Genomic DNA, 12,228 nt, shown 5'->3' with positions numbered 1-12,228 from the left:
GGAATCACCATATTGTCTTCCAAAATACCAATTTATATTCCCACCAACAGAGCACATGTTTCCCATGTTTTCTACAGATTCTCACCAATACTTTTCTTATCATTTTGATGCAGCCTTTATAACAGGTATGAGATGTTATCTCCTTGTGGTTTTTATTTGCATTTCCCTGATATTTAAGTGCTGGAAGCCATGTTTTTATGTATCTGTGGCCTTTTGTATGTCTTATTTGAAAATTTCTATTCAGTTCCTCTGCCCATTTTTTAATCAGATTGTTTGGTATTCTTGTACCTGAGTTATAGGAGTTCTTTCTGTATTTTGAATATTAATACCTTCTCAGACATATGATTTGCAAATCTTTTCTCCCATTCTGTAGGTTGCCTATTTTGTTGGTGGTTTCCTTTGCTGTCCAGAAGCTTTTTAGTTTGATATAATCATTTACTAATTTTTACTTTTGTTGCTAGACTTTTGGTGTCATATCCAAAAATTATTGCCAAGACCAATGTCAAGGAGTTTTTTCCCTATGTTTTCTTCTAGAATTCTTAAAGTTTCAAGTCTTAGGTTTAAGTATTTAAGCTATATAGAGTTAATTTTTATGAGTGATGTAAGATAGGGGTCCAATTTCATTCTTCTGCATGTGGTCATCCAATTTTCCCAACGTCATTTATTAGAGACTTCTCCTCCCTGAGTATTCTTGGCTCCCTGTCAAATATTAGTAGACTGTATGTGCAAAGGTTTACTTCTGGACTCTTGTTTATGTTCCATTGGTCAATGTGTGTGTGTTTTATGCCAGTACCATACTGTGTTAATTACTATAGCTTTTTAGTATAGTTTAGAACAGGAAGTGTGATGCCTCCAATTCATTCTTCTTTATCAAGATTGCTTTGACTGTTCTGGGTCTTTAGTCGTTACACTCAAATTTTAGGGTTGTTTTTCTATTTCTGGGGAAAATATCATTGGAATTTTGATAGGGATTGCATTGAATCTATAGATGGCTTGGGTAGTATGGACATTTTAACATATTAACTCTCCTGATGAACATAGAATATTTTTCCATTTCTTTGCATCTTTTTCAATTTTTCTCATCACAGTTTTTTGGTTTCAGTGTACAGTATAGAGATCTTTCACCCCCTTTATTCCTAAGTATGGCTTTGATGCCATTATAATTGGGATTCTTTCTTTTTCAGATATTTCATTGTTGGTATATGAAACAACTGATTTATGTTTGTTGATTTTGTATCTTGTAACTTCATCTATCGATTAGTTCTAACTTTTTTTGGTAGCATCATTAGAATATTCTATCTATAAGATCATATCATCTGTAAAGAAAGGTAATTTTATTTACTTTCAATTTAGGTGTCTTTTATTCCCTTTTCCTGCATAACTGCTCTGGCCAGTACAATGTTGAAAAGGACCAGTGAGAGTGGACACCCTTGATCTGTTCCTGATCTTAGAAGAAAACGCCTTCAATCTCTAAACCTTTCAACATTGAGTGTAATGCTAGCTGTAGGCATATCATATATGGTCTATATTATGTTGAGGTATGTTACTTCTAGTCCCAATTTGTTGACAGTTCCTATCAGTTATCTTGTATTGTTATATTCTTTTCCTGTATCAAGATGATCATATTATTTTTATCTTTCATTCTGTTAATTTGATGTATCACATTTATTGTTGGGTGTACATTAAACCATCCTTGCATTCCAGGGGTGGATCCTCTTGATCATGGTGTATGATCATTTTAATGTGCTATTAAATTTGGTATGCTAATATTTTCTTGAGAATTTTGGCATCTATATTCACCATATATATTGGTCTATAGTTTACTTTCCTTGTAGTGTCCTTACCTGGCTTTGGATATAGGGTAATGCTAGCCTCAAAAAGTGAGTTTGGGAGTGTCCCTCCTCTTCCATATTTTTTGGAAGAACTTGAGAAATATTGGCATTAATTTTCTTTAAGTGTTTAGTATAATTCATGAGTGAAACCATCTGGTCTTGGGCTTTTCTTATTGGGAGGCTTTTGACTACTGATTCAATCTCCTTCCTTGTTACTGGTCTGTTCAGATCTTCTATTTCTTTCTGATTCATTCTTTGTAGGTTTTATGTTTCTAAGAATTTATGAATTTCTTCTAGGTTATCCAATTTGTTGTATAATTGTTCATAATAGTATCTTATGAGCCTTTGTACTTTTGTGGTATCACTTGTAATGTCTCCTCTGTCATTTACATAGTTATTTGAGTCTTCTCTCTCTTTTCTTTTTTTAGTCCAGCTAGTCATTTGTCAGTTTTATCTTTCAAAAACCCAGCTCTTAATTTCATTGATCTTTTCTATAGTTTTCCTGGTTTCGAATGTATTTAATTCTACTCTGATTTGTTATTTACTTCCTTCTGCTAACTTTGGGCTTACTTTATTCCTTTTCTAGTTTCTTGAGGTGTAAAATTATATTGTTTGAGGTCCTTCCTTTATCTTTTAAGATTTTTTATTTTTTTAAAGATTTTATTTATTTATTTATTTATTTATTTGAGAGAGAGAGAGTACAAGCTGAGGGGAGAGGCAGAGGGAGAAGCAGGCTCCTTGCTGAGAAGAAAGCCCAACACAGGGCTCAATCTCAGGATCCTGGGATCATGACCTGAGCCAAAGGGAGGCATTTAACCAGCTGAGCCTCCCAGGTAATAAACCCCAAGACTTATTTATTTTAAAGAGAATGAGAGAGAGAGAGGAAGAGCACATGGGCGGTGGGTATGTAGCACATGGAGAGGGAGAGAGAGAATCCCAAGCAGGTTCCACATGCCCAGGATAGAGGCTCGATCTCAAGCTCAACCGTGAGATCATGACCTGGCCCAAAACCAATAGTCGAATGCTTAACTGACAGCCACCCAGATGCTCCTTGCTTTTTCTTAATGTAGATATTTATTGCTGTAAACTTTTCTTAAAACCACTTTTGCTGCATTCCATAGATTTTGGTATGTTGTGTTCCCATTGTTATTTGATTCAGGTCTTTTTAAATTTCCCTCTTGATTTCTTCTTTAATTCATTGTTCAGGAATACATTGTTTAATTTTCACATATTTAAAAATATTCCAGCTTTCTACCTGTTACTGATTTCTAGTTTCAAACCATTGTGTTGGAAAAGATACTTGGTATGATTTCATTCTTTTTAAACTTTAAACTTACTAAGACTTCTTTTGTGATCTGTCATATGATATTTCTTGGAGAATGTTCTGTATGCATTTGAGAAGAATCTGAATTTTGTTGTTGGAAAGAATGTTCTGTATATATTGGCCCATTTAGTCTAAAGTACATTTCAAGTCCCATTTTTCTTGATTTTCTGTCTGAATGATCTATCCGATTGTTAAAAGTGGAATATTGAAGTCCTCTACCATCATTGTACTGTTTTCTATTTCTCCCTTTAGATCTATTAGTATCTTCTCAATATATTCAGGTGCTCTGATGTTAGATGCATATATAATTATTATTGTTAGATTTTCTTGGTGAATTGACCTCTTTGTCATTGTTCAATGATCTTCTTTGATTCTTGTTAATATTTTTGGCATAAAATCTATTTTAGTTGATATAAGTATAGCTACTCCTGCTCTTTCATTTTTCACTGGTGTTAATAACTTTTTCCATCCCTTCACTCTGAGCCTATGTTTGTCCTTAAAGCTGAAGTGAGTTTCTTGTAAGCAGCACATGGTTGGGTCTTATTTTTGTTTGTTTCCTCGTATGCTTGTTTTTTCATCCATCTAATCACTCTATGTCTTTTGAGAATTCAGTACATTTACAGGTAAGAACTTACTAAAGCCATCTTATTGTTTTCTGGCTGTTTTGAATTCTCCCTTTTTCTGACTTGCTATCTTCCTTTGTAAATTGATGACTTTTTCATAGTGGTATACTTTCATTCCCTTTATCTTTTGTGAAGCTACTGATGGTTCTTACTCTATGGTTACTGTGAGAACTTATAGAATTTATGTTAGAATAAATAAATAAATAAATCTGGCCCAATCTTTTCGTTTGTGAATGGGGACCCCATGGCCCAGACATTTAGAGTGACTTGACTATTTCCATTCAAAATTAAACATGGCAGGCTTTTTTTCCCTCGAACTTAGCACTTATGTAAGCTATTGAATATTTGTTGAACTTATTAATGGAAAGTTCCTGTTCTCTTTACCACCTTCAAGCCATTTATTAGGTCTGGTAAAACAATACAATGTTACTGATTTTAAAAATTTATTGAACATACTTTTGCTGCATTTCACACACTTTTGATACATGTAAGTGAGTTAATAGCATCATTTGTTAAATTAACAAGTCTCATATATATTTTTAAAATATTTATTTGGCAGAGGGAGAGCACACAAGCAGGGGGAGGGGCAGACAGAGGAAGAAGCAGGTTTCCCACTGAGCAAGGAACCTGACACAGGACTTGATCCCAGGACCCTGGGATCATGGCCTGAACTGAAGGCAAACGCTCAACCAACTGAGCCACCCAGGTGTCTCTTAAGTATAATATTTTTTAAAATATTCTATTTTGACTTGTTTTATAAGATTTTATTTATTTTGACTTATTTGTTATGACTTTATAGTTGGAAATTTGGACCTCTTGATCCCCTTCATCAATTTCACCCATTGCCCCAACCCTTTCCCCTTGGCAAACACCAGCTTTTTTGCCTGTATTTATGATTCTGTTTGTTTTTGTTTGTTCATTTGGTTTTTTAGATTTCACATATAACTTAAATCATATGACGTTTATCTTATTTCACTTACCATAATACCCTCGAGAACGAGAGAAAGAGAGAGCAGGGGGAAGGGCAGAGGGAGAGGGAGAATGAGAATCTCAAGCAGACTCCACACTTAGAGTGCAGACTAGTGTTGGGCTCAATATCATGACCCAGAGACCAAAACTTGAGTAGAAATCAAGAGTCAGACACTCAACTGACTGAGCAACCCAGGTGCCCCTAACAAGTCTCAGGTTTATCTTTAATTTCTCCTTTTCCTTTCTTTTCAAGCTCCCATGCCTGTACTTCTCTCATTTCTCTTATTTTCTTTTTCTTTTTCTTATTGAAGGATAGCTGACATACAATGTTATATTACTTGCACATTATAATAGTATATTAGTTTTTTTAATTTAATTTTTTTTTAGTGTTCCAAGATTCATTGTTTATGTACTACACCCAGTGCTCCATGCAATGCATGCCCTCCTTAATACCCACCACCAGGCCCTCCCAACTCCCACCCTCCCTCCAAAAACCCTGTTTGCTTCTCAGAGTCCACAGTCTCATGGTTCATCTCCCCCTCCAATTTCCCCCAATTCACTTTTCTTCTCCTTCACCCAATGTTCTCTGTGTTATTCCTTTATGCTCCAGAAGTAAGTGAAACCATAAGATAACTGACTTTCTGCTTGACTTATTTCACTCAGCATAATCTCCAGTCCCATCCATGTTGACACAAAAGTTGGTTATTCACCCTTTCTGATGGAGGCACAATACTCCATTATATATATGGACCATACCTTCTTTTTCCATTCATCTGTTGAAGGGCATCTTGGCTCTTTCCACAGTTTGGCAACTGTGGCCATTGCTGCTATGAGCATTGGGGGTACAGATGGCCCTTCTTTTCACTACATCTGTATCTTTGGAATAAATACCCAGACTCTGCAATTGCAGAGTCATAGGGTAGCTCTATTTTTAATTTCTTAAGGAATCTCCACACTGTTTTCCAAAGTGGCAGCATCAACTTGCATTCCCACCAACAGTGGGAATGCAGTGTAAGAGGGGGTGTAAGAGGGGAACCAGTGTAAGAGGGTTCCCCTTTCTCCACATCCTCTCCAATGCTTGTTGTTTACTGTCTTGTTGATGGTATCTCAATGTGGTTTTGATTTGAATCTCCCTGATGGCTAATAATGATGAATATTTTTTCATTTGTCTGATAGCCATTTGTATGTCTTCTTTGGAGAAGTGTCTGTTCATGTCTTCTGGCCATTTTTTCACGTGATGATCTGTTTCATGTGTGTTGAGTTTGAGGAGTTCTTTATAGATCTTGGATATCAGTCCTTTGTCTGTAATGTCATTTGCAAATATCTTCTCCCATTTGGTGGGTTGCCTCTTTGTTTTGTTGACTGTTTCCTTTGCTGTACAGAATATTTTGATCTTGATGAAGTCCCAAAAGTTCATTTTTGCTTTTGTTTCCTTTGCCTTTGGAGACATGTCTTGAAAGAAGTTGCTATGGCCAATGTCGAAGAGGTTACTGCCTGTGTTCTCATCTAGGATTTTGATAGATTCCTGCCTTACATTGAGGTCTTTTATCCATTTTGAGTTTATCTTTGGGTATGGTGTAAAAGAATGGTCAAGTTTCATTCTTCTATATATAGCTGTCCAATTTTCCCAGCACCATTTATTGAAGAGACTGTCTTTTTTCCACTGTATATTTTTCCCTGCTTTGTTAAAGATTATTTGACAATAGAGTTGTGGGTCTATATCTGGGCTCTCTACTCTGTTCCACTGGTCTATGTATCTGGCACTGGCACAAAAACTGTTTTGGTGATCACAGCTTTGTAGTAAAGCTTGAAATCAGACAACATGATGCCCCCAGTTTTGTTTTTCTTTTTCAACATTTCCTTAGCAATTTGGGGTCTCTTCTGGTTCCATACAAATTTTAGGATTGCTTGTTCCAGCACTTTGAAAAATGCCAGTGAAATTTTGATCAAGATGGCATTGAAAGTATACATTGCTCTAGGCAGTATAGACATTTTAACAATGTTTATTCTTCTGATCCATAGCATGGAATGCTTTTCCATTTTGTTGTGTCTTCTTCAATTTCTTTCATGAATGTTCTGTAGTTCCTCAAGTACAGATCCTTTACCTTTTTGGTTTGGTTTATTCCCAAGCATCTTATGGTTATTGGTGCTATAGTAAATGGAATCAATTCTCTAATTTCCCTTTCTGTGTTTTCATTGTTAGTGTATAAGAAAGCAACTGATTTCTGTACATTGTACAAAATACATTTCCTATTTTGTATCCTGTTACATTACTGAATTGCCGTATGAGTTCTAGTAGTTTGGGGGTGTAGTCTTTTGGGTTTTCCATATAAAGTATCATGTCATCTGCAAAAAGAGAGAGAGTTTGACTTTTTCTTTGCCAATTTGAATACCTTTTATTTCTTTGTGTTGTCTGATTGCTGTTGCTAGGACTTCTATTACTATGTTGAACAACAGTGGCAAGAGTGGGCATCCTTGTCATGTTCCTGATCTCAAAGAGAAGGCTGCCAGCTTTTACCCATTGAGAATGATATTTGCTGTGGGTTTTTCATAGATAGATTTTATGATAGAGGAATATTCCCTCTATCCCTATACTTTGAAGTGTTTTAATCAGGAATGGATGCTGTATCTTGTCAAATGCTTTTCCTGAATCAACTGAAAGGACCATGTGGTTCTTCTCTCTTCACTTATTGATTTGTTCTATCATGTTGATTGATTTGTAAATGTTGAACCACTCTTGGCTCCCAAGGATTAAGCCCACCTGGTCATGGTGGATAGTCTTTTTAATGTATGGTTGGATCCAATTAGCTAGGATCTTGTTGAGAATCTTAGCATCCATATTCTTCAGGGATATTGGTCTGAAATTCTCCTTTTTGGTGGGGTCTTTGCCTGGTTTGGGGATTAGTGTAATGCTGGCTTCATACAAAGAGTCTGGAAGTTTTCTGTCTGTTCCTATTTTTTGAAACAGCTTCAGGCGAATAGGTATTATTTCTTCTTTGAATGTTTGGTAGAATTGCCCAGAGAATCCATCAGGTCCTGGGCTCTTGTTTTTTGGGAGGTTTTTAATCACTGCTTTAATTTCATTATTAGATATTGGTCTATTCAGGTTGTCAATTTCTTCCTGTTTCAGTCTCGGAAATTTATAGGTTTCCAGGAATGCATTTATTTATTCTAGGTTGCTTAACTTATTGGCATGTAACTGTTGATAATAATTTCTGTTCCTTGGTGTTTTTTGTTATCTCTCCCCTTTCTTTCATAATTTTATTAATTTGGGTCCTCTCTCTTTTCTTTTGGATTAGTTTGGTCAGTGGTTTATCGATCTTATTCTTTCAAAAAACCACCTTCTAGTTTCGTTGATATGTTCTACTAGTTTCTATCTAGTTTCTATCTCATTGATCTCTGTTCTGATCTTGATTATTTCCCTCCTTGTGCATGGGGTTGGCTTAATTTGCTCTTGGTTTTCCAGTTCTTTAAGGTGTAAAGAGAGCTGGTGTATTCTGGATTTTTCAATTTTTTGGGTGAGGCTTAGATGGCTATATATTTCCCTCTTAGGACTGCCTTTGCCATATCTAATGGGTTTTGGACTGGTGTGTCTTCATTCTCATTGTTTTCCATGAATTGTTTAAGTTCTTTGACTTTTTGGTTGATACAAATATTCTTAAGCAGGGTGGTCTTTAACTTCCAAGTGTTTGAATTCCTTCCAAACTTTTTCTTGCGATTGAGTTCCAGTTTCAAAGCATTGTGGTCTGAGGTATGCCGGGAATAATCTCAATCTTTTGGTATCAGTTGAGCCCTGATTTGTGACTCCAGTGTGTGGTCTATTCTGGAGAAAGTTCCATATGAGCTTGAGAAGAATGAGTGTTCTGCTGTTTTAGGGTAGAATGTTCTGTATATATCTATAATGTCCATCTGGCCCAATGTGTCATTCAAAGCTCTTGTTTATTTATTGATTTTCTGCTTGGATGATCTATTACCAAGAGTGATGTGTTTAGATCCCCTACTATTAATGTATTCACATCAGTACGACTTTTTATTTTGATTAACAGTTGGCTTATGTAGTTGGCGGCTCCCATACTGGGGGCATAAATATTTACAATTGTAAGATCCTCTTGGTGGATAGACCCTTTAAGAATGATGTAGTGTCCTTATTTATCTCTCACTACAGTCTTTAGTTTAAAGACTTTAGTTAAAGACTTTAGTTTCTTAATATATTAATTTATCTGAAATGAGAATCGCTATCCCATCTTCCTTTTGAGGCCCATTGGCATGAAAGATGTTTCTCCATCCCTTCACTTTCAGTCTGGATGTATCTTTAGGTTCCAAATTGGTCTCTTGTAGACAGCATATGGATGGGTCCTGTCATCTTATCCAATCTGCAACCCTGTGCCGTTTTATAGGAGCATTTAGGCCATTCACGTTGTGAGTGATTATTGAAAGATACGTTTTCAGAACATCATGTTGCCTGTGAAGTTCTTGTTTCTATAGATCATCTCTGTAAATTTCTGGTCTGTGTCACTCTTGGGTTCTTTCTTCTTTTATAGAACCCCCCTTAATATTTCTTGTAGTGCTGGCTTGGTGGTCACATCCTCTTTTAAACCTTGCCAGTCTTGGAAGCTCTTTATCTCTCCATCCATTTTGAATGTCAGCCTTGCTGGATAAAGTATTCTTATCTGCATGTTCTTCTCATTTAGTGTCCTGAATATGTCTTGTCAGCCCATTCTGGCTTTCCAGGTTTCTGTGAACAGGTCTGACGTTATTCTGATGGACCTTCCTTTGTAAGTAAGGAATCTCTTCCCCCAGCTGCCTTCAGATGCTCTTGTCTAAAATTATGATTCATGTGTTTCACAATTAAGTGCCTTGAGGTCTTTCTAGATTCATCGATCTTGGTGGGTGTTCTTTCTGCCTCTAGGACATGAAAGCTGGTTCCATTCCCCAGATTGAAAAAATTTTCATCCAGTATTTGTTTAACTATATCTTCTAGTCTTCTGTCTTTTTCCACCCCCTAAGGGATTCCAATAACTCTGATGTTGGAACATTTCACGGTGTCACTTATTTCCCTAATTTTGTTTTCATGGCTTCTAAGCTGTGTGTCCCATGTCTTCTCCTGATTCTTTTTCTCTATCAGTTTGTCCTCTAGATCACTAATTCTATCTTCTGCCTCGGTTACCCTAGCTGTTAGAATATATTAGTTTTATTGAGTGCAGTTACCATCTCTAACCCTACAATGTAATTATAATATCATTGACCATATGCCTATACAGTACTTGTCATCATTGTGACTTATTCTATAATTGAGAATTTGAACTTCTTGATCCCTTTATCAATTTCACCCATCGCTCCAAACACCTCCCCTCTGGCAAGCACCAGTTTTTTATTCTGTATTTATGATACTACTTGTTTTGGGTGGATTTTTTTTTAATTTGTTTTGTTTTTTTAGATGTCATATATCACTGAAATCATATGGCGTTTATCTTATTTCAGTTAGCATAATGCCCTCTAGTTCCATCCATGTTGTTGCAAATAGCAAGATCTTATTCTTTTTTTATATCTGATTAATATTCCACACAAACACACCCCACATCTTCTTTATCCATCCATCTATCCGTGGACACTTAAGGTGCTTCTCTAACTTAACTATTGTAGATAATGATGCAGTAAACATGGGGAGGGGGGCATATATCTATTCGAACTGGCGATTTCATTTTCTTTGGGTAAATACCCAGTAGTGGAATTACTGGATCATATGGTATTTCTACTTATTATTTTTTGAGGAACCTCCATACTGTTTCCCACAGTGGTTGTACCAATTTATATATCCACCAACAGTGTGCAAGGGTTCTCTTTTCTCCACATCCTCACCAACACTATTTTTTGTCTTTTTGATACTAACCATTCTGACAGAGGTAAAGTCATATTTCTTTATGGTTTTGGTTTGTATTCCCTGATGATTAATGATAATGAGCATCTTTTCACGTATCTGTTAGTCATGTATGTCTATTTAGGTCCTCTACCCATTTTTCAAATTGGATCAATCTTTTTTTTCTTTTACTTTTCGTGTTGAGTTATATTAATATTGGGAATTAACTCCTTATTAGATATATCATTTGCAAATATCTTTTTTTTTTTAAGATTTTTTTTTACTTGACAGAGAGAGAGCATGCACAATTATGCAGAGCAGCAGGTAGAGGGAGAGGAAAAGCAGGCTCTCCACTGAGCAGGGAGTCCGATGCAGGGCTCGATACCTAGGACCATGACCTGAGCTGAAGGGAGCTGCTTAACTGACTGAGCCACCCAGGCACCCCTGCAAATATCTTCTTTTATTCAGTAGGCTGCTCTTTCATTTTCTTCATGGTTCCTTCCTGCGTAGAAGCTTTTTATTGTGGTATAGTCCTGATAGTTTTCTTTTTGCTTTTCTCTCCCTTGCCTAAGGAGTCATATATAGAAAAATGTTGCTAAGGCTGATGCAAAAGAGGTTACTGCCTGTGTTTTCTTTTAGTTTTCATGTCTCACATTTAGGTCTTTAATTCATTTTATGTTTGTATATAAGAGAGTAATCCAATTTCATTCCTTTGCATGTAGCTGTCCAGTTTTCTCAACACCATTTATTTAAGAAATGGCCTTTTCTCCATTATATATTCTTACATCATTTTTTATAGATTGACCATGTAAGCATGTTTTTTTTTAAGCTGTCATAACAAACTCACTAGATCTCTAGAAAATAACCAAAGATTTATAACAACCCAGTAAATGCTGAATCAAGAAAACAGCAACTTAAAAATGGTAGAGGAGCTTTGCGGTATTTAGTGGATTCATCCACTTCCCATGCTCAGTGATGGTCTTAAAGATGACAGACTCAATTTCCAGTATAGAATCTGATCCTTGGCTTCAGAGGGATCACAGTGATCTTGTTCTCAATGAGTTTTGTTTAATTTTTGAGTATAATTGATACACAGTGTTAACATTAGTTTCAGGTGTATAACATAGTGATTCAATTTTTCTACATCATGCTATATAGGTGTGTGTTTATTTCTGGGATCATTATTCTGCTCCATTATTTGTCTATTTTTGTAACAGTGTCATGCTGTTTTGATTATAACATTTGTAGTGTATCTTAAAATCTGGGATTGTGATACCTCCAGCTTTGTTCTTTCTTAAGGTTGCTTTGGCTATTTGGGGTCTTTTGTGGTTTCATATATTAATTCATTCTAACAATCCATTTGTCTACTTCTGTGAAAAGTACTATTGGTGTTTGGGTAGGGATTGCATAGAATCTGTAGATCACTTTGGGGTAATATGGACATTTTAACAATATTATCCCAATCCATGAGCATGGTATATCTTTCAATTTGTTTGTGTCATCTTTAATTTCAATGTTTTATAGTTTTCAGTATACAAGTCTTTCATCTCTGTTAAATTTATTCTTAGGTATTTTATTTTTCTGGTGCAACTGTAAGTGAGATTGTTACCTTAATTTCTCTTT

This window comes from Mustela erminea, chromosome 2 (assembly GCF_009829155.1).
Source record: "Mustela erminea isolate mMusErm1 chromosome 2, mMusErm1.Pri, whole genome shotgun sequence".
Lineage (NCBI taxonomy): Eukaryota > Metazoa > Chordata > Mammalia > Carnivora > Mustelidae > Mustela > Mustela erminea.
The sequence above is the reverse complement of the archived record's forward strand: the minus strand, read 5'-3'. Positions refer to the sequence as shown.